Consider the following 27,556-nt stretch of genomic DNA (forward strand, 5'->3'; position numbering starts at 1 on the left):
GTATGTAGAGGATAGAGGGAAGGTGCAGTATGTAGAGTATAGAGGGAAGGTGCAGTAGAGGATAGAGGGAAGGTGCAGTATGTAGAGTATAGAGGGAAGGTGCAGTATGTAGAGGATAGAGGGAAGGTGCAGTATGTAGAGTATAGAGGGAAGGTGCAGTATGTAGAGGATAGAGGGAAGGTGCAGTAGAGGACAGGGGGAAGGTGCAGTATGTAGAATATAGAGGGAAGGTGCAGTAGAGGATAGAGGGAAGGTGCAGTATGTAGAGGATAGAGGGAAGGTGCAGTATGTAGAGTATAGAGGGAAGGTGCAGTATGTGGAGTATAGAGGGAAGGTGAAGTATGTAGAGGATAGAGGGAAGGTGCAGTATGTAGAGTATAGAGGGAAGGTGCAGTATGTAGAGTACAGAGGGAAGGTGCAGTATGTAGAGGATAGAGGGAAGGTGCAGTATGTAGAGTATAGAGGGAAGGTGCAGTATGTAGAGGATAGAGGGAAGGTGCAGTATGTAGAGTATAGAGGGAAGGTGCAGTATGTAGAGTATAGAGGGAAGGTGCAGTATGTAGAGTATAGAGGGAAGGTGCAGTATGTAGATGATAGAGGGAAGGTGAAGTATGTAGAGGATAGAGGGAAGGTGAAGTGTGTAGAGGATAGAGGGAAGGTGCAGTATGTAGAGGATAGAGGGAAGGTGCAGTATGTAGAGTATAGAGGGAAGGTGCAGTATGTAGAGGATAGAGGGAAGGTGCAGTATGTAGAGTATAGAGGGAAGGTGCAGTATGTAGAGTATAGAGGGAAGGTGCAGTATGTAGAGTATAGAGGGAAGGTGCAGTATGTAGAGGATAGAGGGAAGGTGCAGTATGTAGAGTATAGAGGGAAGGTGCAGTATGTAGAGGATAGAGGGAAGGTGCAGTATGTAGAGTATAGAGGGAAGGTGCAGTATGTAGAGGATAGAGGGAAGGTGCAGTATGTAGAGTATAGAGGGAAGGTACAGTATGTAGAGTATAGAGGGAAGGTGCAGTATGTAGAGTATAGAGGGAAGGTGAAGTATGTAGAGGATAGAGGGAAGGTGCAGTATGTAGAGGATAGAGGGAAGGTGCAGTATGTAGAGTATAGAGGGAAGGTGAAGTATGTAGAGTATAGAGGGAAGGTGCAGTATGTAGAGGATAGAGGGAAGGTGAAGTATGTAGAGTATAGAGGGAAGGTGCAGTATGTAGAGTATAGAGGGAAGGTGAAGTATGTAGAGGATAGAGGGAAGGTGCAGTATGTAGAGGATAGAGGGAAGGTGAAGTATGTAGAGGATAGAGGGAAGGTGCAGTATGTAGAGGATAGAGGGAAGGTGCAGTATGTAGAGTATAGAGGGAAGGTGCAGTATGTAGAGGATAGAGGGAAGGTGCAGTATGTAGAGGATAGAGGGAAGGTGCAGTATGTAGAGTATAGAGGGAAGGTGCAGTATGTAGAGGATAGAGGGAAGGTACAGTATGTAGAGTATAGAGGGAAGGTGCAGTATGTAGAGTATAGAGGGAAGGTGAAGTATGTAGAGTATAGAGGGAAGGTGCAGTATGTAGAGGATAGAGGGAAGGTGAAGTATGTAGAGTATAGAGGGAAGGTGCAGTATGTAGAGTATAGAGGGAAGGTGAAGTATGTAGAGGATAGAGGGAAGGTGCAGTATGTAGAGGATAGAGGGAAGGTGCAGTATGTAGAGTATAGAGGGAAGGTGCAGTATGTAGAGTATAGAGGGAAGGTGCAGTATGTAGAGTATAGAGGGAAGGTGCAGTATGTAGAGGATAGAGGGAAGGTGCAGTATGTAGAGTATAGAGGGAAGGTGCAGTATGTAGAGGATAGAGGGAAGGTGCAGTATGTAGAGTATAGAGGGAAGGTGCAGTAGAGGATAGAGGGAAGGTGCAGTATGTAGAGTATAGAGGGAAGGTGCAGTAGAGGATAGAGGGATAGAGGGAAGGTGCAGTATGTAGAGGATAGAGGGAAGGTGCAGTATGTAGAGTATAGAGGGAAGGTGCAGTATGTAGAGTACAGAGGGAAGGTGCAGTAGAGGATAGAGGGAAGGTGCAGTATGTAGAGTATAGAGGGAAGGTGCAGTATGTAGAGGATAGAGGGAAGGTGCAGTAGAGGATAGAGGGAAGGTGCAGTGTGTAGAGGATAGAGGGAAGGTGCAGTATGGTGCTGTCACGACTCCGACCGAGGCAGGCTCTCCTTCCCGTTCGGGTGGCGCTCGGCGGTCGTCGTCACCGGCCTATTAGCTGCCACTGATTATTTTCTCCCCCTCCTTATTGGTTACACCTGTTTTCATTTGTTGGTAATTAGTTGGGCTTATCAGTCAGCCGGCCCGCCCGGTTCTTTGTGCGGGATTGTTAGATGGTAAGCGTGGTGTTTGTTTTGAACTACGTGTCTACGTGGTTACTGGACTGCTTTCGTTCCCCCCGTGTCTGGGGTAGTTTTATGTGAGCACCCAGTGTATTAGAAGGGTGGCTTTAGTTTCTCAGTGTTCATTAAAAGGACCATTTGTTATTGCACCTGCTGTTTCCTGCGTTTGACTTCGCACTCCAACACCCAGTCCTTACAGGTGCAGTACACACCTGTACAACACTTACCTCAGACAGAGAGACAGGTATACAGGATGGGTTAGACATAGTACACACCTGTACAACACACTAAAACAAACATGCTCAAGTATCAAACCATCCTGTACATGATACCGTTTCTCCAAAGTCAACTGTATCGCCACAACACATAACCTTCTATTAAAATGTTACATCACTAGTTAAAGTTGAAGTAACAAAGCCCCCCCACGTAACCCTAGCTATATATGTATTAAATATAAATATATGTATTGAATAAATAGCTTGACTTTGTGTTTTTTAATAGATACACCAGCCAACAACGTGCCGTGTGAATAGAGCAGACACGACGAATACACCACGGGAGTGTTGATGAACAGAGGAGTCAGGGAGCGTACGGAGACACAGAGGAATACACCACGGGAGTGTTGATGAACAGAGGCGTCAGGGAGCGTACGGAGACACAGAGGAATACACCACGGGAGTGTTGATGAACAGAGGAGTCAGGGAGCGTACGGAGACACAGAGGAATACACCACGGGAGTGTTGATGAACAGAGGCGTCAGGGAGCGTACGGAGACACAGAGGAATACACCACGGGAGTGTTGATGAACAGAGGAGTCAGGGAGCGTACGGAGACACAGAGGAATACACCACGGGAGTGTTGATGAACAGAGGAGTCAGGGAGCGTACGGAGACACAGAGGAATACACCACGGGAGTGTTGATGAACAGAGGCGTCAGGGAGCGTACGGAGACACAGAGGAATACACCACGGGAGTGTTGATGAACAGAGGCGTCAGGGAGCGTACGGAGACACAGAGGAATACACCACGGGAGTGTTGATGAACAGAGGCGTCAGGGAGCGTACGGAGACACAGAGGAATACACCACGGGAGTGTTGATGAACAGCGGCGTCAGGGAGCGTACGGAGACACAGAGGAGAACGAGACATACGACTCATCCCAAATGGCTCCCTTTTTAATAAGTGTCCTACTTTTGGTCAGAGTCCAATGGGGACTTAGTCGAAAGTAGTGCACTACTGTACATAGAGAATAGGGTTTGGGACAACATACCAGAGACAGCTAGTTCTACTCCCAAGCATTCTATTCATCCTCAGCCAAGATTCTTCTGAAGCCTCCGCAAAAGAAGAGTAATATAGGAGGGTGGTGTCTTTTAAAGTACACTAACTAGTCCATTACTGAGCATTCCTAATCTGCCCCTCTGTGCCTTTCTATAATATCAAAGTGTATGGGTCATATGACTGAGGGATTGTTTTGGGGGGGGGGGGGGGGAGCTACAGATTACACAATACTATAGTCAAAATGGATCAAAGTTTTTTTTTTAAATCTCCTCACAATGTTTGAGCTGATTAATAATGACTAATCTGCCAGACTGAAGTGTTTTGTAAGGGATGGTTGGAGAGAGAGGGAAGCAGGTGCTTTGGACGGTACAAAAACACTACTCTCAACCAGACAGAGCAGCCAGAGGGAGTTTAACAACGTGTCTCCAAGATAATATGGACATTTTAAAATGCTCCGACCTCATCCGGTCGGGTGCCTGAACGCTGTTTTACTATATATCTTCATCTTCATCTTATCTACATATCTTCTTTAAGCGGCGATGAAGAAGAGTAATATTTTCAGTAGCTGCTGGGTAGGTACCGTGACTGGTTTATAAGTATCTTTATTACTAGCCAACGGTTACGACTAAAGCTATATGGAATTGTTTTAAGAAGGTCATACCAAGGATCATTTTGATATTTGATTTAGAATTTTAAATTATAATTTTTTTAAATATTTGATGAGGGGTAAAACATGTGGCCTTTACTGCTGTAGGCCCAAAGAAATGCATTGAAAAACAGATTTACTACATGGAACAACAGACCCACAACCCTGGTATTGGAAAAGCCATGCTCTACCAACTGAGCTATACTTCCATAAAAATGTTTCAACTGGTACCAGGGGACCTTCAGACGAGTTGTGAGGTCTGTGGGCGTCGTAGAGCCAAACAGAGTTAGTGTGTAACCCGTACTGTTCAGACGAATCCCAAGACGCTTGTGGGGGTCGTAGGAGCACAACGGAGAACACGATCGAGTCTCATCTCTAGTTTGTAGGCCAAACCGTTCGGACGCTACAGACGATTTAGTGAGAAATACTATTTTCGAAATGTCTCATGGTCTGACAAACACCCCTCTAGCTCTGTCACCTTTCACCTCAGATGTCTCCTGGTCTGACAGACACCACTCTAGCTCTGTCACCTTCCACCACAGATGTCTCATGGTCTGACAAACATCACTCTAGTTCTGTCCCCTTTCACCACAGATGTGCTGTCTCATGGTCTGACAAACACCACTCTAGTTCTGTCCCCTTTCACCACAGATGGGATGTCTCATGGTCTGACAAACACCCCTCTAGCTCTGTCCCCTTTCACCACAGATGGGCTGTCTCATGGTCTGACAAACACCACTCTAGTTCTGTCCCCTTTCACCACAGATGTGCTGTCTCCTGGTCTGACAAATACCGCTCTAGCTCTGTCCCCTTTCACCACAGATGGGATGTCTCATGGTCTGACAAACACCCCTCTAGCTCTGTCCCCTTTCACCACAGATGGGCTGTCTCATGGTCTGACAAACACCACTCTAGTTCTGTCCCCTTTCACCACAGATGTGCTGTCTCCTGGTCTGACAAATACCGCTCTAGCTCTGTCCCCTTTCACCACAGATGGGCTGTCTCATGGTCTGACAAACACCCCTCTAGCTCTGTCCCCTTTCACCACAGATGGGCTGTCTCATGGTCTGACAAACACCCCTCTAGCTCTGTCCCCTTTCACCACAGATGTGCTGTCTCATGGTCTGACAAACACCCCTCTAGCTCTGTCCCCTTTCACCACAGATGTGCTGTCTCATGGTCTGACAAACACCCCTCTAGCTCTGCCCCCTTTCACCACAGATGGGATGTCTCATGGTCTGACAAACACCCCTCTAGCTCTGTCACCTTTCACCACAGATGTGCTGTCTCCTGGTCTGACAAATACCGCTCTAGCTCTGTCCCCTTTCACCACAGATGGGATGTCTCATGGTCTGGCAAACACCCCTCTAGCTCTGTCCCCTTTCACCACAGATGGGCTGTCTCATGGTCTGACAAACACCACTCTAGTTCTGTCCCCTTTCACCACAGATGGGCTGTCTCCTGGTCTGACAAATACCCCTCTAGCTCTGTCCCCTTTCACCACAGATGGGATGTCTCATGGTCTGACAAACACCCCTCTAGCTCTGTCCCCTTTCACCACAGATGTGCTGTCTCATGGTCTGACAAACACCCCTCTAGCTCTGTCCCCTTTCACCACAGATGTGGAAGTGCGACATAGGCGGATGTGGTGGATTGAGACACATCCAATGCAAAACAACAGATGTCGATCTATATCTATCTCTAGCGTAAACTGATAGATTTTTATGGGGATGTTTGTTATTATGCTAATTAGATTCCCGCAGGGGAGCGGAAAATCGACCTTAGGCGGTTAAACAGCCTTGTTCCATACTTTTACATATTATCTATCTAGCAAAAAAACCTGTTAACTTTAGCTAGACAGTGAAACAGTAGTTGTTGTTTTGATGATGTGCCCGGCCGGCCACAGGGAGTCGCTAGAGCGCGATGGGACAAGGAAATCCCTGCAGGCCAAACCCTCCCCTAACCCGGACTACGCTGTGCCAATTTCGTGCCGCCTCATGGGTCTCCCGGTCACGTGCGGCTGTGACACAGTCTGGGATCGAACCCGGGTCTGTAGTGAAGCCTCAAGCACTGCGATGAAGTGCCTTAGACTGCTGCGCCACTCGGTAGGCCAATTTGAGTGTATTTTCGTCCATTTAGAAATTACAACACTTTTTGTATATAGTCCTCTCATTTTAGGGGACTAAAAGTATTGGGACAAATTACCCTATATGTGTATTAATGTACTGAAAAGTTTAGTATTTGGTCCCATATTCCTAGCACGCAATGATTGCTGTTTGTTTTGGTTGTGTTTCAGATTATTTTGTTCCCAATAGACATGAATGATAAATAATGTATTGTATCTTTATGGAGTCACTTTTATTGTAAAGAAGAATAGAATACGTTTCGAAACACTTTTACCTCTTTGGGCGTGGTGGTACGATAGCGCCTCATCGACAACATCCGGTGAAATTGCAGAGCGCGAAATTAAAAATACAAAAATCGTAATATTAAACATTCATGAAAATACAAGTGTCATACATCATTTAAAAGCTTAACTTCTTGTTAATCCAGCCGCTTTGTCAGATTTCAAAAAGGCTTTAAGGCAAAAGCGATTATCTGAGGACAGCGCCCTGCATACACCAGCCTTAAAAACATTTTCCACACCAGCAGAGACATCACAAAAGTCAGAAACAGCGATAAAATAAATCACTTACCTTTGAATATCTTCCTCTGTTTGCAATCACAAGGGTCACCGCCTGGTGTAGAGGGCCTTCGTTTGACACCGCCTGGTCTAGATGTCCTTCCTCTGACACCGCCTGACACCGCCTGGTGTAGATGTCCTTCCTCTGACACCGCCTGGTCTAGATGTCCTTCCTCTGACACCGCCTGGTGTAGATGTCCTTCCTCTGACACCGCCTGGTCTAGATGTCCTTCCTCTGACACCGCCTGGTCTAGATGTCCTTCCTCTGACACCGCCTGGTGTAGATGTCCTTCCTCTGACACCGCCTGACACCGCCTGGTGTAGATGTCCTTCCTCTGACACAGCCTGACACCGCCTGGTGTAGATGTCCTTCCTCTGACACCGCCTGTTCTAGATGTCCTTCCTCTGACACCGCCTGGTCTAGATGTCCTTCCTCTGACACCGCCTGGTCTAGATGTCCTTCCTCTGACACCGCCTGACACCGCCTGGTGTAGATGTCCTTCCTCTGACACCGCCTGGTGTAGATGTCCTTCCTCTGACACCGCCTGACACCGCCTGGTGTAGATGTCCTTCCTCTGACACCGACTGGTCTAGATGTCCTTCCTCTGACACCGCCTGACACCGCCTGGTGTAGATGTCCTTCCTCTGACACCGCCTGGTGTAGATGTCCTTCCTCTGACACCGCCTGGTGTAGATGTCCTTCCTCTGACACCGCCTGGTGTAGATGTCCTTCCTCTGACACCGCCTGGTCTAGATGTCCTTCCTCTGACACCGCCTGGTCTAGATGTCCTTCCTCTGACACCGCCTGGTCTAGATGTCCTTCCTCTGACACCGCCTGGTCTAGATGTCCTTCCTCTGACACCGCCTGGTGTAGATGTCCTTCCTCTGACACCGCCTGGTCTAGATGTCCTTCACAACTGTGTGGGTGGGGACCTTGTTAATTCCTTATTGATGTGGACACTGAGGCTCTCAACCCGCTCCGCTCTAGCCTTGTCAATGTGGATGTGGGGGTTTCTTGCTTGCCTGTTCCTGTTCTGTGCTCTTTAATCTCAGACAACATGTGGCTCACCTGGTTGGTTGGACTGGCGCTGTAGAAGAGGTTTCGGTCATCTCCTGTCTCTCTGAATGACGCACCTCTCTGTTGATGTTTCCCTGTGTGTGTTTTCTCTGTTCTGAAGTGATCAGAGACCTTCCCCACCTCTGTTCACTCACCATCCTTCATCTCTCCGTGTTCCCAAAGGGCTTCTGATCTAAGCATCGGTCTGACCTCCTTTGATATCTTAGTCACTTTCAGGTTGCAGGGTTCAGATTTCAGTTTACAGTTTAAAGGTTGCAGGTTGCAGACATAGTGAGTAGACATAGTGAGTAGACATAGTGAGTAGACATAGTGAGTAGACATAGTGAGTAGACATAGTGAGTAGACATAATGAGTAGACATAGTTAGTAGACATAGTGAGTAGACATAATGTAGTGAGTAGACATAATGTAGTGAGTAGACATAGTGAGTAGACATAGTGAGTAGACATAGTGAGTAGACATAATGTAGTGAGTAGACATAGTGAGTAGACATAGTGAGTAGACATAATGAGTAGACATAGTTAGTAGACATAGTGAGTAGACATAATGTAGTGAGTAGACATAGTGAGTAGACATAGGTATCCCTCAGGGCAGTGTTAAGACAGAAAGACTGTCTCTGTCCTATATTCTACTTTCATTCTACAACTATTACACACACACACACACACACACACACACACACACACACACACACACACACACACACACACACACACACACACACACACACACACACACACACACACACACACACACACACACACACACACACACACACACACACACACACACACACACACACACGCACACACGAGGAGGAGATGATCAGACAACTATTCCCTATCTGATTTCAACCATTGTTTTTATCTATTCTGCCCCAAGTATTTCCTCTGTATTTGCTCTCACTGCTGTTTGTGACCTTGTGTTATTTTCCTACAGCTTTTTTGTCATAATTTTCTTGGTATACCTTCATCCCAAATGGCACCTTATACCCTACATAGTGCACTACATTTGACCAGAGCTGTATGAGCACTAGTTTGAAGTAGTGCACTACTTAGGGAATAGGGTGCCAGAGTCTAGCCAATGTATTAGATGTAGATGTTGTGGTTGTTTGTTTCGGAGGACATGTGCTGCTTAGTGAATTAGTTTCCTGGTGTTTTCTCCCATTATGCACTCTGCACCGCTGCTCACTCATAGCAGGGAGGGAGGGAGGGAGGGAGGGAGGGAGGGAGGGAGGGAGGGAGGGAGGGAGAGCCTGTCCATATATAGGCTATAGACAGGACCATAGACAGGCCACGTCAAATAAAATAAAATGTTATTGGTCACATATACATGGTTAGCAGATGTTAATGCGAGTGTTGCGAAATGCTTGTGCTTCTAGTTCCGACCGGGCAGTAATATCTAACAAGTCATCTAATAATTCCACAACAACTACCTAATACACACAAAACTAAAGGGGGCGGCAGGTAGTCTAGTGGTTAGAGCGTTGGGCCAGTAACTGAAAGGTTGTTTCAGTTGTCGAATGAACATACTGAAATGGTCCACCCACACAGACAGTCCTTGAAACAATCTTGATATGTTCGTCAAAAGAGAGATCGGGGTCCAGAGTAACGCCGAGGTCCTTCACAGTTTTATTTGAGACGACTTTACAACCATCAAGATTAATTGTCAGATTCAACAGAAGATCTCTTTGTTTCTTGGGACCTAGAACAAGCATCTCTGTTTTGTCCGAGTTTAAAAGTAGAACGTTTTCAGCCATCACTTCCTTATGTCTGAAACACAGGCTTCTAGCGAGGGCAATTTTGGGGTTTCACCGTGTTTCATTGAAATGTACAGCTGTGTGTCATCCGCATAGCAGTGAAAGTTAACATTATGTTTTCGAATAACATCCCCAAGAGGTAAAATATATAGTGAAAACAATAGTGGTCCTAAAACGGAACTTTGAGGAACACCGAAATGTACAGTTGATTTGTCAGAGGACAAACCATTCACATAGACAAACTGATATCTTTCCGACAGATAAGATCTAAACCAGGCCAGAACTTGTCCGTGTAGACCAATTTGCGTTTCCAATCTCTCCAAAAGAATGTGGTGATCGATGGTATCAAAGGCAGCACTAAGGTCTAGGAGCACGAGGACAGATGCAGAGCCTCAGTCTGACGCCATTAAAAGGTAATTTACCACCTTCACAAGTGCAGTCTCAGTGCTATGATGGGGTCTAAAACCAGACTGAAGCATTTAGTATACATTGTTTGTCTTCAGGAAGGCAGTGAGTTGCTGCGCAACAGCTTTTTCTAAATATTTTGAGAGGAATGGGAGATTCGATATAGGCCGATAGTTTTTTATATTTTCTGGGTCAAGGTTTGGCTTTTTCAAGAGAGGCTTTATTACTGCCACTTTTAGTGAGTTTGGTACACATCCGGTGGATAGAGAGCCGTTTATTATGTTCAACATAGGAGGACCAAGCACATGAAGCAGCTCTTTCAGTAGTTTAGTTGGAATAGGGTCCAGTATGCAGCTTGAAGGTTTAGATGTGCCCAAAGAAAACTGCCTTTTACTCAGGCCCAGAAGCTAGGATATGCATACATACATATATACGTAGCATTGGATAGAAAACACTCTGAAGGTTCTACTGTTAACATAATGTCTGTGAGTATAACAGAACTGATATGGCAGGCAAAAACCCAAAGGAGAATCCATCCAGAACTTTTTTGTTGTTGAGGTCACACCCCATTCAAATGCTTGTTTATGGGATATTCAAAGGAATACCTGGTACTTCCTGTATATAGTCATGTTATCATCTGGTACTTCCTGTATATAGCCATGTTATTACCTGGTACTTTCTGTATATAGACATGTTATTACCTGGTACTTCCTGTATATAGCCATGTTATTACCTGGTACTTTCTGTATATAGACATGTTATTACCTGGTACTTCCTGTATATAGCCATGTTATTACCTGGTACTCCCTGTATATAGCCATGTTATTACCTGGTACTCCCTGTATATAGCCATGTTATTACCTGGTACTTCCTGTATATAGCCATGTTATTACCTGGTACTCCCTGTATATAGCCATGCTATTACCTGGTACTCCCTGTATATAGCCATGGTATTACCTGGTACTCCCTGTATATAGCCATGTTATTACCTGGTACTCCCTGTATATAGCCATGTTATTACATGGTACTCCCTGTATATAGCCATGTTATTACCTGGTACTTCCTGTATATAGCCATGTTATTACCTGGTACTTCCTGTACATAGCCATGTTATTACCTGGTACTTCCTGTATATAGCCATGTATTTACCTGGTACTTCCTCTATATAGCCATGTTATTACCTGGTACTTCCTGTATATAGCCATGTTATTACCTGGTACTCCCTGTATATAGCCATGTTATTACCTGGTACTTCCTGTATATAGCTATCTTATTACCTGGTACTTCCTGTATATAGCCATGTTATTACCTGGTACTCCCTGTATATAGCCATGTTATTACATGGTACTCCCTGTATGTAGCCATGTTATTACCTGGTACTTCCTGTATATAGCCATGTTATTACCTGGTACTTCCTGTACATAGCCATGTTATTACCTGGGACTTCCTGTATATAGCCATGTTATTACCTGGTACTCCCTGTACATAGCCATGTTATTACCTGGGACTTCCTGTACATAGCCATGTTATTACCTGGGACTTCCTGTATATAGCCATGTTATTGTCTACTTATTGTTATTGGTTTATTCACTGTGTATCTATTCCTTGTGTCATTATTGTAGTTCCTGTAGTTGTTTTTAAAATCTTTAACCTCTAACGAGTCACAAACCCGGATCAGGGATCCCCCCCATCAAAACAGCTGACTAGCATAACCTAGCCTAAAGCCACAGGGATATCATATAATAAAATGTTCATGAAATCACAAGTCCAAGACACCAAATGAAAGATACACATATTGTGAATCCAGCCATCATTTCTGATTTTTAAAATGTTTTACAGGGAAGACACAATATGTATTTCTATTAGCTAACCACCATAGCAAAAGACACAACTTTTTTTTCCCACCATTTTTTTCCTGCATAGGTAGCTATCACAAATTCGACCAAATAAAGATATAAATAGTCACTAACCAAGAAACAACTTCATCAGATGACAGTCTGATAACAGATTTATTGTATAGCATATGTTTTGTTAGAAAAATGTGCATATTTCAGGTATAAATCACAGTTCTACATTGCAGCTGCAATCTGAAATAGCGCCGAAGCAGCCAGAATAATTACAGAGACCAAGTCAAATACCTAAATACTCATCATAAAACATTTCTGAAAAATATATGGTGTACAGCAAATGAAAGACAAACATCTTGTGAATCCAGCCAATATTTCCGATTTTTTAAGTGTTTTACAGCGAAAACACAATATAGCATTATATTAGCTTACCACAATAGCCAGAAACACAAGCCATTTACCAGCAGCAAAGGTTAGCGATCGTAACAAACCAGCAAAAGATATATAATTTTTGACTAACCTTCATAAACTTCATCAGATGACAGTCCTGTAACATCATATTACACAATGCATATAGGGTTTGTTCGAAAATTTGCATATGTAGCGGCACAAATCGTGGTTATACAATGTGATTAGTGGCCAAACTTCAAGCAATCTGTCCGGCGCCATCTTGGAGAGGCACCTAATCTAATCAATAACTAATCATAAACTCGACTAAAAAATACAGGTTGGACAGCAAATGAAAGATACATTAGTTCTTAATGCAACCGCTGTGTTAGATTTTTTAAATTAACGTTACTACGACATACAGCGTGCGTTACAGCGAGACCGTGCCGAAATTAATGGCGGAATTATTGTTTAACATTTTTCAACATAAATACGAATTAACAGCATAAAGACTTCTTACTATTTGTTGAGCTTCCATCAGAATCTTGGGCAAGGTGTCCTTTGTCCATAATAATCGTTGCTCGGCTGTAGAATTTCGTCTTCAACCGTGTAATTAGCAGCAAACATTAGCTATGTGGCCCAGACATGCCCAACTCTTCAAAACGCAGGACAAAGAAAATTCCGAAAATCGCAATATACTCATATAAACTGATATAACTCGGTTTAAAATAACTACGTTATGATGTTTCTAACACCTATATCGAATAAAATCAGAGCCGGATATATCTAACGCCGATAACGTGAGCTTTTCAGAATGCCATCCTAAGGTCTGCTTTGCGCCATGACGAACGTTGAAAAGGGTGCACCCCTCGTGCCAAGCCCATTTATACTGCCTCAGATCTACCTAGCAACACCATTTCAATTCTCAACGCTTGCTGACATCTAGGGGAAATCGTATGCAGTGCTTGTCGACCAATAGAATAATTGCAAATTATTTAACTGACCCAGGAACAGAGTTCCCAATTTTTTGAGATTTCTCACTTCCTGACAGGAAGATTGCTCCAACTCGAGTTCTGTTTTACTTACAGATATAATTCAAACGGTTTTAGAAACTAGAGAGTGTTTTCTATCCAATAGTAATAATAATATGCATATTGTACGAGCAAGAATTGAGTACGAGGCAGTTTAATTTGGGAACGAAATTTTTACAAAGTCGAAATGGCCCCCCCTATTGACAAGAAGTTTTAACTCTGCATTGTTGGAAAAGTACCCGTAAGTAAACATTTCACTCTCAAGTCTTTTTACGAAGCTTGTGACAAATAACATTAGATTTGTATATGTGTATCAGCACCTGATTCCCCCCCTTTACACTGAACTAAATACACTCTTCATGTGGTTTTGGGGAAACCTGTAGTAATTATATTCCTGTAATATCTTAGTATGTTGAGGTTTAATTGCCTATTCCTCTATATAGCCTAGCACGAATGCCTGAGCAAGCCCTTCTCCACCCTTCTGCATTCACAGCACTATCTCCCATAACTAAATTACTATATTTATGTCATTGGTCAAAGTCTCTCTCTCTCTCTCTCTCTCTCTCTCTCTCTCTCTCTCTCTCTCTCTCTCTCTCTCTCTCTCTCTCTCTCTCTCTCTCTCTCTCTCTCTCTCTCTCTCTCTCTCTCTCTCTCTCTCTCTCTCTCTCTCTCTCTCTCTCTTTCTCTCTCTCTCTCTCTCTCTCTCTCTCTCTCTCTCTCTCATGCAGCCACCACTCTCTAATTGGTTACATATCAATAAAGAGAATAAGAGATGTAGTGTGTCAAGTCAATAACAAGTGCTAATTCTGCAATACTGTCCTGAGAAGAAATCTATACCTTGAATGAGAAGGAGAAAGCAGGAACAGGACCCGGTTGCATAATACATCTTAAGAAATGTAAACAGCATTCGGTATGGATATCAATGTAAACAGCATTCAGTCTGGATATCAATGTTATCAGCATTCCGTATGGATATCAATGTAAACAGCATTCAGTCTGGATATCAATGTTATCGGCATTCGTTCTGGATATCAATGTTATCAGCATTCAGTATGGATATCAATGTTATCAGCATTCAGTATGGATATCAATGTTATCAGCATTCAGTCTGGATATCAATGTTATCAGCATTCAGTATGGATATCAATGTAAACAGCATTCAGTATGGATATCAATGTTATCAGCATTCAGTATGGATATCAATGTTATCAGCATTCAGTATGGATATCAATGTTATCAGCATTCAGTATGGATATCAATGTTATCAGCATTCAGTATGGATATCAATGTAAACAGCATTCAGTTTGGATATCAATGTAAACAGCATTCAGTCTGGATATCAATGTTATCAGCATTCAGTATGGATATCAATGTTATCAGCATTCAGTATGGATATCAATGTAAACATCATTCAGTATGGATATCAATGTAAACAGCATTCGGTCTGGATATCAATGTTATCAGCATTCGGTATGGATATCAATGTAAACAGGATTCATTATGGATATCAATGTTATCAGCATTCAGTATTAGGTTAGATAGCTAGCTGGCTGGCTACTCGGTCAGTTAGCTTGACGTTCTAGAAAGTGAGAAAAAAACGAACTAAAATAAGTGTTTTATTATCTTCTGAATCAATGTGTTAATATATATGAATCTAGAGGGGGTTCTGAATCAATGTGTTTCTCCTGTCTTGAATGTAGAAGTTATATTTGGCATCTCCCAAAATAAACATGATCTTTTTGACAAGACATCAGTGAATCAGTTTGTCTCCATGGTAACCAGAAACGCTTTCTGTCATACATGTCTTCTACCATAAAACCCTTCTTAAATTACACCCGTACCTACGGAAATGTCTGAGGGGCTCTTTGCTACACCCTTAAACAATTTCCTTAGGTGACGGAAAATTAGGCTTTAATCTACGGATTTCACATGACTGTGCAGGGGATGAAGCCATGGGTGGACGTTCTTGCAGTCAGCATGCCAATTGCACACTCCCTCAACTTGGAGACATCTGTGGCATTTTGTTGTGAGACAAAACTGAACATTTTAGTGGCCTTTTCTTGTCCCCAGCACAAGGTGCACCTGTGTAACAATCATGCTGTTTAATCAGCCAAACCTGTCAGGTGGATGGATTATCTTGGCGAAGGAGAAATGCTCACTAACAGGGACGTAAACACATTTGTGCCCAAAATTTGAGAGAAATAAGCTTTTTGTGCGTCTGGAACATTTCTGGGATCTTTTATTTCAGCTCTTGAAACATGGGACAAACACTTTACATGTTGCGTTTATAATTTTGTTCAGGATATTTTACAGAGAGCCAATCATGCTGAACATTGTCACAAACATTGTCACAAACTCTTTGTCTCACTAATTGTCTAACAATTAGACATAGATACAAATACAAATTACTGTTTCAGCAAGGGTGCAGGAAATGTGTTTTTAAAGTAAGGTGAACATTGTTGCAAACTCTACAGACTTTCCTTGTAAACTGTTGATATCTTTTTCATTCCAAAGAAACGTATCTTTGAACAAGCATGTTGACACTGAGCTGTGAGTAAAACAGGAATTTGTTCAGAAGACATAAATGCAATAATAAGTCTGTCATTGTGAAGGCTGCCTCGGGCACACAGCATGGAGAACGAGAGCTTCTCAAAACACATCACCATGTCACTACCTATAACCAAGAAAACAGTGTAGGGAGGGACTCTTCTGCTTTGAAGGTGATAACCATAAAAAAGAGAGAGAGTGAGAGAGCAAGATAGAATGAGAGAGCGAGAGAGCGACAACGAGAGAGTGACAGATAGATAGATGGGGGAGAGAAAGAGAGCGAAAGAGAGAGAGAGAGAGAGTGGAGCAGTCGTGTGGGGAACCAGGCCCACCCAATCAGATTGAGCAACAAAATATTCAGATAAATAATGACAATAATAATAATACATTTTATTTGGCAGACACCTTTCAGGACACTCAAGGACATCTTACATTAAAATCTATTTAATGTTGGCCTATGTAAAGAAATGTAATTATGCTTGATTATTTACCAGGAAACACAATAAAAACAAATTGTAAAAACAAACAAGCTAGGGTCCTTTTCTTCAGAATTTCCACCTGACTGAGGTGCACAAAGTAAACTGCCTGTTACTCAGTCCCAAAAGCCAGGATATGCATATAATTGGTAGCATTGGATAGAAAACACTTTGACGTTTCTGGAAATGTTAAAATAATGTCTGAGACTATAACACAATTGATATGCCAGGCGAACCAACCTGAATGTTTTTCTTTTGAGCTCCCAGGCTCTTATAATGGAAAGCTATGGGTTCTATGTAATTCCAGCTCCCAGATTGCAATTCCTATGGCTTCCACTAGATGTCAACAGTCTTTGTTCATTGTTTCAGGCTTGTTTCTTCAAAAACTTGCAAAAATGTAGAGTTTTTGTACAGACTCCCGGTTCAAAATCAGTCTGTAGGTGAAGAGGACGCGCGGTTACTAATTTAACTTTTCTGTTGAACATACTTCTTTCCGTATGAAATATTATAGATTATTTACATTTTAGGATACCTGAGGATTAAATAGAGACGTAGTTTGACTTGATTGAACAAAGTTTAGCAGTAGCTTTTTGGACTCCTTTGTCTGCACGTTGAATGAGTGGATTACTGAAATCGATGGCGCCAACTAAATAGACTTTTTGGGATATAAAGAAGGATTTTATCTAACGAAACGACCATTCATGTTGTAGTTGGGCTCCTTGGGGTTGCAAACAGAGGAAGATTTTCAAAAGTAAGTGATTTATTTAATCGCTATTTGTGATTTTACGAAGCCTGTGCTGGTTGAAAAATATGTTCATATGGGGCGCCGTCCTCAAACCATCATATTGTATGCTTTCGCTGTAAAGCCTATTGTAAATCAGACAATGCAGTTAGGTTAACAAGAATTTAAGCTTTTAAATGATATAAGATACATGTATGTTCATAAATGTTTAACATTATGAATATTTATTTGAATTGCGCCCTCCAATTTCACCGGATGTCGTCGACAGGTGTCCCGCTAGCGGGAAGCTTATCAATTTCAAAATAACTGCGGGTTCTGGCGTCACTCTGATACCATGTGCAGTAAACAGTTCCTATCGCTGTGTAGGCTTTGCCAAGTTATTTGATATCACTGATTTCCTAACGAAGTGCCTCCAGACCCCCTCTATATTAATCACTGATTGCAAAAATCTAATCAAGGGCCTTAAAGACAGTTTCAGTACATTCAGAGACAATTGTAATGGCGATTTCAATAAATTAATTAAGCTTACAGATTATTTGATGTAAAAAAAAAATGTAATCCACAACTGGGATTTTAGCTACCAGTTCCCGGAACAGAAAAATTCCCAGCCAAGGTTAAGAGACTCACATGTTAGATCTACAAATGGGGAAAGCAGCCCCTGTTAGGAGGCAAATTAGATTTACATCCCATTATGGAACGAGAAATTGGACAGACAACTTATGGAAATCAACAGTCATACGGGATAATGAAGATGGCTGCAGCTGCCTGCCCCGATCAGACTCATTCGGTCAAATGACAGTGATACAACCATTAAGGCATTACTGTGGAGGACGCACAACTAACTGATTTTATACAGCAGCTTAAACAAAAAATACTAGGGTCACCCAGCCAATAAGGTTGGCTATTTTAAAATGTAAAATAAATATATATTTTGTAGCCTATTCACCAATAATGTGATGGGTGCACTTGATTCAGGTGCCCTGGATGCCAGGTAGGCAAAGTGTTCCCACTTTTGAACCATTTTATTTGTCTGAAGATACAAGCTCCAACTACCTGGCAGGCACAGAGAGATAAATCAGGTACACCTGTAGGCATACCGCTGGCCAATCGGATAGCTCACCGCTGGCCAATCGGATAGCTCACCGCTGGCCAATCGGATAGCATACCGCTGGCCAATCGGATAGCATACCGCTGGCCAATCGGATAGCATACCGCTGGCCATTCGGATAGCTCACCGCTGGCCAATCGGATAGCTCACAGCTGGCCAATCGGATAGCTCACCGCTGGCCAATCGGATAGCTCACCGCTGGCCAATCGGATAGCTTAGATCCCGATGTCCAGAGCAGCATCCACGAGCCCACAGCAAAGTTGATACTGACCGTAGAGCAGACTACCGTAGAACAGACTACCGTAGAGCAGACTACCGTAGAGCAGACTACCGTAGAGCAGACTAGCGTAGAGCAGACTAGCGTAGAGCAGACTAGCGTAGAGCAGACTACCGTAGAGCAGACTAGCATAGAGCAGACTACCGTAGAGCAGACCAGCGTAGAGCAGACCACCGTAGAGCAGACCACCGTAGAGCAGACAACCGTTGAGCAGACAACCGTAGAGCAGACAACCGTAGAGCAGACTACCGTAGAGCAGACTACCGTAGAGCAGACTACCGTAGAGCAGACTACCGTAGAGCAGACTACCGTAGAGCAGACCACCGTAGAGCAGACTACCGTAGAGCAGACTACCGTAGAGCAGACTAGCGTAGAACAGACTACCGAAGAGCAGACTACAGTAGAGCAGACCACCGTAGAGCAGACTAGCGTAGAGCAGACTACCGTAGAGCAGACTACCGTAGAGCAGACTACCGTAGAGCAGACTACCGTAGAGCAGACTAGCGTAGAGCAGACCACCGTAGAGCAGACCACCGTAGAGCAGACTACCGTAGAACAGACTACCGTAGAGCAGACTACCGTAGAGCAGAGTAGCGTAGAGCAGACTACCGTAGAGCAGACTACCGTAGAGCAGACTACCGTAGAGCAGACTACCGTAGAGCAGACTACCGTAGAGGAGACTACCGTAGAGCAGACTACCGTAGAACAGACTACCGTAGAGCAGACTACCGTAGAGCAGACTAGCGTAGAGCAGACTACCGTAGAGCAGACTAGCGTAGAGCAGACTACCGTAGAGCAGACCAGCGTAGAGCAGACCACCGTAGAGCAGACCACCGTAGAGCAGACAACCGTTGAGCAGACAACCGTAGAGCAGACAACCGTAGAGCAGACTACCGTAGAGCAGACTACCGTAGAGCAGACTACCGTAGAGCAGACTACCGTAGAGCAGACTACCGTAGAGCAGACTACCGTAGAGCAGACTAGCGTAGAACAGACTACCGTAGAGCAGACTACAGTAGAGCAGACCACCGTAGAGCAGACTAGCGTAGAGCAGACTACCGTAGAGCAGACTACCGTAGAGCAGACTACCGTAGAGCAGACTACCGTAGAGCAGACTAGCGTAGAGCAGACCACCGTAGAGCAGACCACCGTAGAGCAGACTACCGTAGAACAGACTACCGTAGAGCAGACTACCGTAGAGCAGAGTAGCGTAGAGCAGACTACCGTAGAGCAGACTACCGTAGAGCAGACTACCGTAGAGCAGACTACCGTAGAGCAGACTACCGTAGAGGAGACTACCGTAGAGCAGACTACCGTAGAACAGACTACCGTAGAGCAGACTACCGTAGAGCTGAGTAGCGTAGAGCAGACTACCGTAGAGCAGACTACCGTAGAGCAGACTACCGTAGAGCAGACTACCGTAGAGCAGACTACCGTAGAGCAGACTAGCGTAGAGCAGACTACCGTAGAGCAGACTAGCGTAGAGCAGACTAGCGTAGAGCAGACTACCGTAGAGCAGACTACTGTAGAGCAGACTACCGTAGAGCAGACTACCGTAGAGCAGACTAGCGTAGAGCAGACTAGCATAGAGCAGACTACCGTAGAGCAGACTACCGTAGAGCAGACTACCGTAGAGCAGATTACCGTAGAGCAGACTACCGTAGAGCAGACCACCGTAGAGCAGACTAGCGTAGAGCAGACTACCTTAGAACAGACTAGCGTAGAGCAGACAACCGTAGAGCAGACTACCGTAGAGCAGACTAGCGTAGAGCAGACTACCGTAGAGCAGACCACCGTAGAGCAGACCACCGTAGAGCAGACTACCGTAGAGCAGACTACCGTAGAGCAGACTAGCGTAGAGCAGACTACCGTAGAGCAGACTACCGTAGAGGAGACCACCGTAGAGCAGACTACCGTAGAGCAGACTAGCGTAGAGCAGACTACCGTAGAGCAGAGCACCGTAGAGCAGACCACCGTAGAGCAGACTACCGTAGAGCAGACAACCGTAGAGCAGACTACCGTAGAGCAGACTACCGTAGAGCAGACCACCGTAGAGCAGACTACCGTAGAGCAGACTACCGTAGAGCAGACTAGCGTAGAGCAGACTACCGTAGAGCAGACTACCGTAGAGGAGACCACCGTAGAGCAGACTACCGTAGAGCAGACTACCGTAGAGCAGACCACCGTAGAGCAGACTACCGTAGAGCAGACTACCGTAGAGCAGACTACCGTAGGGCAGACCACCGTAGAGCAGACTACCGTAGAGCAGACTACCGTAGAGCAGACTACCGTAGAGCAGACTACCGTAGAGCAGACTACCGTAGAGCAGATTACCGTAGAGCAGACTACCGTAGAGCAGACCACCGTAGAGCAGACTAGCGTAGAGCAGACTACCTTAGAACAGACTAGCGTAGAGCAGACAACCGTAGAGCAGACTACCGTAGAGCAGACTAGCGTAGAGCAGACTACCGTAGAGCAGACTACCGTAGAGCAGACTACCGTAGAGCAGACTAGCGTAGAGCAGACTACCGTAGAGCAGACTACCGTAGAGGAGACCACCGTAGAGCAGACTACCGTAGAGCAGACTACCGTAGAGCAGACCACCGTAGAGCAGACTACCGTAGAGCAGACTACCGTAGAGCAGACTACCGTAGGGCAGACCACCGTAGAGCAGACTACCGTAGAGCAGACTACCGTAGAGCAGACTACCGTAGAGCAGACTACCGTGGAGCAGACTACCGTAGAGCAGACTACTGTAAGATTTTAAAACATTGCCTAGAAAGAGATTGTCAAAGAACAAAGGGGGTTCTGTTTTAATGAGTGAGTTTTATTTCACTTCTAAATTCAGCACTACAAAGCTGTTTTTTATTGAACACTTTTAGAAACCACTTCGACTCCCTCCCTCCGCTGAGACTGACCATCAGTCCAGTATAGAAAAAAAAAATATATATATATATAAATAAATAGCTATTTCCATTTATGCTCCGATGTGCCTTGCAAGTGATAGACTACAACAACTGACCTCTGACCAGTGTTATCATATAGCCAAGCTTGTGCCTCCTGTAGAGAAATAATGGACTCTACGTTGTTTATATAAAGGGGAGGCCGACGTGGAGAAAACCGGACCTCTCTTATTGTATAGAGAAGAGGCTGTTACACCAGGTCAACATAAGGGTCTGAAGGTACAGGCTGTTACACCAGGTCAACATAAGGGACTGAAGGTACAGGCTGTTACACCAGGTCAACATAAGGGTCTGAAGGTACAGGCTGTTACACCAGGTCAACATAAGGGTCTGACGGTACAGGCTGTTACACCAGGTCAACATAAGGGTCTGAAGGTACAGGCTGTTACACCAGGTCAACATAAGGGACTGAAGGTACAGGCTGTTACACCAGGTCAACATAAGGGTCTGAAGGTACAGGCTGTTACACCAGGTCAACATAAGGGTCTGAAGGTACAGGCTGTTACACCAGGTCAACATAAGGGTCTGAAGGTACAGGCTGTTACACCAGGTCAACATAAGGGTCTGAAGGTACAGGCTGTTACACCAGGTCAACATAAGGGTCTGACGGTACAGGCTGTTACACCAGGTCAACATAAGGGTCTGACGGTACAGGCTGTTACACCAGGTCAACATAAGGGTCTGAAGGTACAGGCTGTTACACCAGGTCAACATAAGGGTCTGAAGGTACAGGCTGTTACACCAGGTCAACATAAGGGTCTGAAGGTACAGGCTGTTACACCAGGTCAACATAAGGGTCTGAAGGTACAGGCTGTTACACCAGGTCAACATAAGGGTCTGAAGGTACAGGCTGTTACACCAGGTCAACATAAGGGTCTGACGGTACAGGCTGTTACACCAGGTCAACATAAGGGTCTGAAGGTACAGGCTGTTACACCAGGTCAACATAAGGGTCTGAAGGTACAGGCTGTTACACCAGGTCAACATAAGGGTCTGACGGTACAGGCTGTTACACCAGGTCAACATAAGGGACTGAAGGTACAGGCTGTTACACCAGGTCAACATAAGGGTCTGAAGGTACAGGCTGTTACACCAGGTCAACATAAGGGTCTGAAGGTACAGGCTGTTACACCAGGTCAACATAAGGGACTGACGGTACAGGCTGTTACACCAGGTCAACATAAGGGTCTGAAGGTACAGGCTGTTACACCAGGTCAACATAAGGGTCTGAAGGTACAGGCTGTTACACCAGGTCAACATAAGGGTCTGAAGGTACAGGCTGTTACACCAGGTCAACATAAGGGTCTGAAGGTACAGGCTGTTACACCAGGTCAACATAAGGGACTGACGGTACAGGCTGTTACACCAGGTCAACATAAGGGTCTGAAGGTACAGGCTGTTACACCAGGTCAACATAAGGGTCTGAAGGTACAGGCTGTTACACCAGGTCAACATAAGGGACTGACGGTACAGGCTGTTACACCAGGTCAACATAAGGGTCTGAAGGTACAGGCTGTTACACCAGGTCAACATAAGGGTCTGAAGGTACAGGCTGTTACACCAGGTCAACATAAGGGTCTGAAGGTACAGGCTGTTACACCAGGTCAACATAAGGGACTGACGGTACAGGCTGTTACACCAGGTCAACATAAGGGTCTGAAGGTACAGGCTGTTACACCAGGTCAACATAAGGGTCTGAAGGTACAGGCTGTTACACCAGGTCAACATAAGGGTCTGACGGTACAGGCTGTTACACCAGGTCAACATAAGGGTCTGAAGGTACAGGCTGTTACACCAGGTCAACATAAGGGACTGACGGTACAGGCTGTTACACCAGGTCAACATAAGGGTCTGAAGGTACAGGCTGTTACACCAGGTCAACATAAGGGTCTGAAGGTACAGGCTGTTACACCAGGTCAACATAAGGGTCTGAAGGTACAGGCTGTTACACCAGGTCAACATAAGGGTCTGAAGGTACAGGCTGTTACACCAGGTCAACATAAGGGTCTGAAGGTACAGGCTGTTACACCAGGTCAACATAAGGGTCTGACGGTACAGGCTGTTACACCAGGTCAACATAAGGGTCTGAAGGTACAGGCTGTTACACCAGGTCAACATAAGGGTCTGAAGGTACAGGCTGTTACACCAGGTCAACATAAGGGACTGAAGGTACAGGCTGTTACACCAGGTCAACATAAGGGTCTGAAGGTACAGGCTGTTACACCAGGTCAACATAAGGGTCTGAAGGTACAGGCTGTTACACCAGGTCAACATAAGGGTCTGAAGGTACAGGCTGTTACACCAGGTCAACATAAGGGTCTGAAGGTACAGGCTGTTACACCAGGTCAACATAAGGGTCTGAAGGTACAGGCTGTTACACCAGGTCAACATAAGGGTCTGAAGGTACAGGCTGTTACACCAGGTCAACATAAGGGTCTGAAGGTACAGGCTGTTACACCAGGTCAACATAAGGGTCTGAAGGTACAGGCTGTTACACCAGGTCAACATAAGGGTCTGAAGGTACAGGCTGTTACACCAGGTCAACATAAGGGTCTGAAGGTACAGGCTGTTACACCAGGTCAACATAAGGGTCTGACGGTACAGGCTCTTACACCAGGTCAACATAAGGGTCTGAAGGTACAGGCTGTTACACCAGGTCAACATAAGGGTCTGAAGGTACAGGCTGTTACACCAGGTCAACATAAGGGTCTGACGGTACAGGCTGTTACACCAGGTCAACATAAGGGTCTGAAGGTACAGGCTGTTACACCAGGTCAACATAAGGGTCTGAAGGTACAGGCTGTTACACCAGGTCAACATAAGGGTCTGAAGGTACAGGCTGTTACACCAGGTCAACATAAGGGTCTGACGGTACAGGCTGTTACACCAGGTCAACATAAGGGTCTGAAGGTACAGGCTGTTACACCAGGTCAACATAAGGGTCTGAAGGTACAGGCTGTTACACCAGGTCAACATAAGGGTCTGAAGGTACAGGCTGTTACACCAGGTCAACATAAGGGTCTGAAGGTACAGGCTGTTACACCAGGTCAACATAAGGGTCTGAAGGTACAGGCTGTTACACCAGGTCAACATAAGGGTCTGAAGGTACAGGCTGTTACACCAGGTCAACATAAGGGTCTGAAGGTACAGGCTGTTACACCAGGTCAACATAAGGGTCTGAAGGTACAGGCTGTTACACCAGGTCAACATAAGGGTCTGAAGGTACAGGCTGTTACACCAGGTCAACATAAGGGTCTGAAGGTACAGGCTGTTACACCAGGTCAACATAAGGGTCTGACGGTACAGGCTGTTACACCAGGTCAACATAAGGGTCTGACGGTACAGGCTGTTACACCAGGTCAACATAAGGGTCTGAAGGTACAGGCTGTTACACCAGGTCAACATAAGGGTCTGAAGGTACAGGCTGTTACACCAGGTCAACATAAGGGTCTGAAGGTACAGGCTGTTACACCAGGTCAACATAAGGGTCTGAAGGTACAGGCTGTTACACCAGGTCAACATAAGGGTCTGACGGTACAGGCTGTTACACCAGGTCAACATAAGGGTCTGACGGTACAGGCTGTTACACCAGGTCAACATAAGGGTCTGAAGGTACAGGCTGTTACACCAGGTCAACATAAGGGTCTGAAGGTACAGGCTGTTACACCAGGTCAACATAAGGGTCTGAAGGTACAGGCTGTTACACCAGGTCAACATAAGGGTCTGAAGGTACAGGCTGTTACACCAGGTCAACATAAGGGTCTGAAGGTACAGGCTGTTACACCAGGTCAACATAAGGGTCTGACGGTACAGGCTGTTACACCAGGTCAACATAAGGGACTGAAGGTACAGGCTGTTACACCAGGTCAACATAAGGGACTGAAGGTACAGGCTGTTACACCAGGTCAACATAAGGGACTGAAGGTACAGGCTGTTACACCAGGTCAACATAAGGGTCTGACGGTACAACCACAACTAGTATTCACTCACTGTGTTGTACATAGGGAAGCTATTGATGAGCTTAGTACCGTGCTTCAAACAGCAATAAAAAATAGTAACCTTCATTAAACCCCCATTAATTTGAGAATGTTTACTCTCCTGTGTAAAGAAATGCGATCTGACAACAAATTATTACTGTTTAAGTAGGGGCGGCAGCACAAAACGTTGGGAACCAGTTCGATAGCACACCCATGGCCAATGAATTACCAGGCCACGGCTAATTGAGCCAGTCAACGGTACTAAATATATAAATGACCCGACATCTAAACCCTCCTTTGAACCTTTAAAATGCGTTTCATATTTAATTCAGATCACCGATTGTAGCTTTAACGTTCGTTCCTCTGAGATATTTATATCATTATTCCTTTTGATAATACCACTCTGCTATGATGCATTATTTAAACCAACAGATGTGGTCATTTAAAAAAAAAAAGGGGGATTACTTTAAACAACACTCTCCTCTGGTTCAGTGCCAGGGGGGTGGAAGGCAGTTTGAAATGATTAAATGTGGTTAGCGATTAGGACACAGATTCTTACAGCGTTTTTCTGCACAGGCAGATATACAGACATCTAGAAAGAGATCTAGACAGGCAGACCAGACAGGCAAGGAGACAGGCATACCAGACAGGCAAGGAGACAGGCAGACAGGCAAGGAGACAGGCAGACCAGACAGGCAGACAGGCAGACCAGACAGACAAGGAGACAGGCATACCAGACAGGCAAGGAGACAGGCATACCAGACAGGCAAGGAGACAGGCAGACAGGCAAGGAGACAGGCAGACAGGCAAGGAGACAGGCAGACCAGACAGGCAGACAGGCAGACCAGACAGACAAGGACACAGGCAGACCATACAGGCAAGGAGACAGGCAGACAGTCAAGGAGACAGGCATACCAGACAGGCAAGAAGACAGGCAGACAGGCAAGGAGACAGGCAGACCAGACATGCAGACAGGCAGACCAGGCAGGCAAGGAGACAGGCAGACCAGACAGGCAAGGAGACAGGCAGACCAGACAGGCAGACCATACAGGCAAGGAGACAGGCAGACAGTCAAAAAGACAGGCATACCAGACAGGCAAGGAGACAGGCAGACAGGCAAGGAGACAGGCAGACCAGACAGGCAAGGAGACAGGCAGACCAGACAGGCAGACCAGACAGGCAAGGAGACAGGCAGACCTGACAGGCAAGGAGACAGGCAGACCAGACAGGCAGACAGGCAAGGAGACAGGCAGTCCAGACAGGCAGACAGGCAGACCAGACAGGCAGACCAGACAGGCAGACAGGCAGACCAGACAGGCAGACAGACAAGGATATAGACAGGCAAATGTGATTGTGCGTGCGTGTGTGTGTGTGTGTGTGTGTGTGTGTGTGTGTGTGTGTGTGTGTGTGTGTGTGTGTGTGTGTGTGTGTGTGTGTGTGTGTGTGTGTGTGTGTGTGTGTGTGTGTGTGTGTACAGCAAAGCAGCTCCTAATCACCAGGAATAGTTCACTCTCTTTTCCTAATTAGGACCTGGTGTATACAAGGCCGTAGCTTCCCCTCTTCCTCTTCCTCTTCCTCTCCCTCTCTCCCCCCTCTTTACTCTGTAGCTCCCCCACTCACCCCCCATCTCCCTAATCCTCTCACCCCTCTCACTTCCTGGTGGACTAGTCCTCTCACCCCTCTCCCTTCCCGGTGGACTAGTCCTCTCACCCCTCTCCCTTCCCGGTGGACTAGTCCTCTCCCCCCTCTTTACTCTGTAGCTCCCCCACTCACCCCCCATCTCCCTAATCCTCTCACCCCTCTCACTTCCTGGTGGACTAGTCCTCTCACCCCTCTCCCTTCCCGGTGGACTAGTCCTCTCACCCCTCTCCCTTCCCGGTGGACTAGTCCTCTCACCCCTCTCCCTTCCCGGTGGACTAGTCCTCTCACCCCTCTTTACTCTGTAGCTCCCCCACTCACCCCCCATCTCCATAATCCT

The sequence above is a fragment of the Salvelinus alpinus genome, chromosome 14 (genome assembly GCF_045679555.1).
Source record: "Salvelinus alpinus chromosome 14, SLU_Salpinus.1, whole genome shotgun sequence".
Classification (NCBI taxonomy): Eukaryota; Metazoa; Chordata; class Actinopteri; order Salmoniformes; family Salmonidae; genus Salvelinus; species Salvelinus alpinus.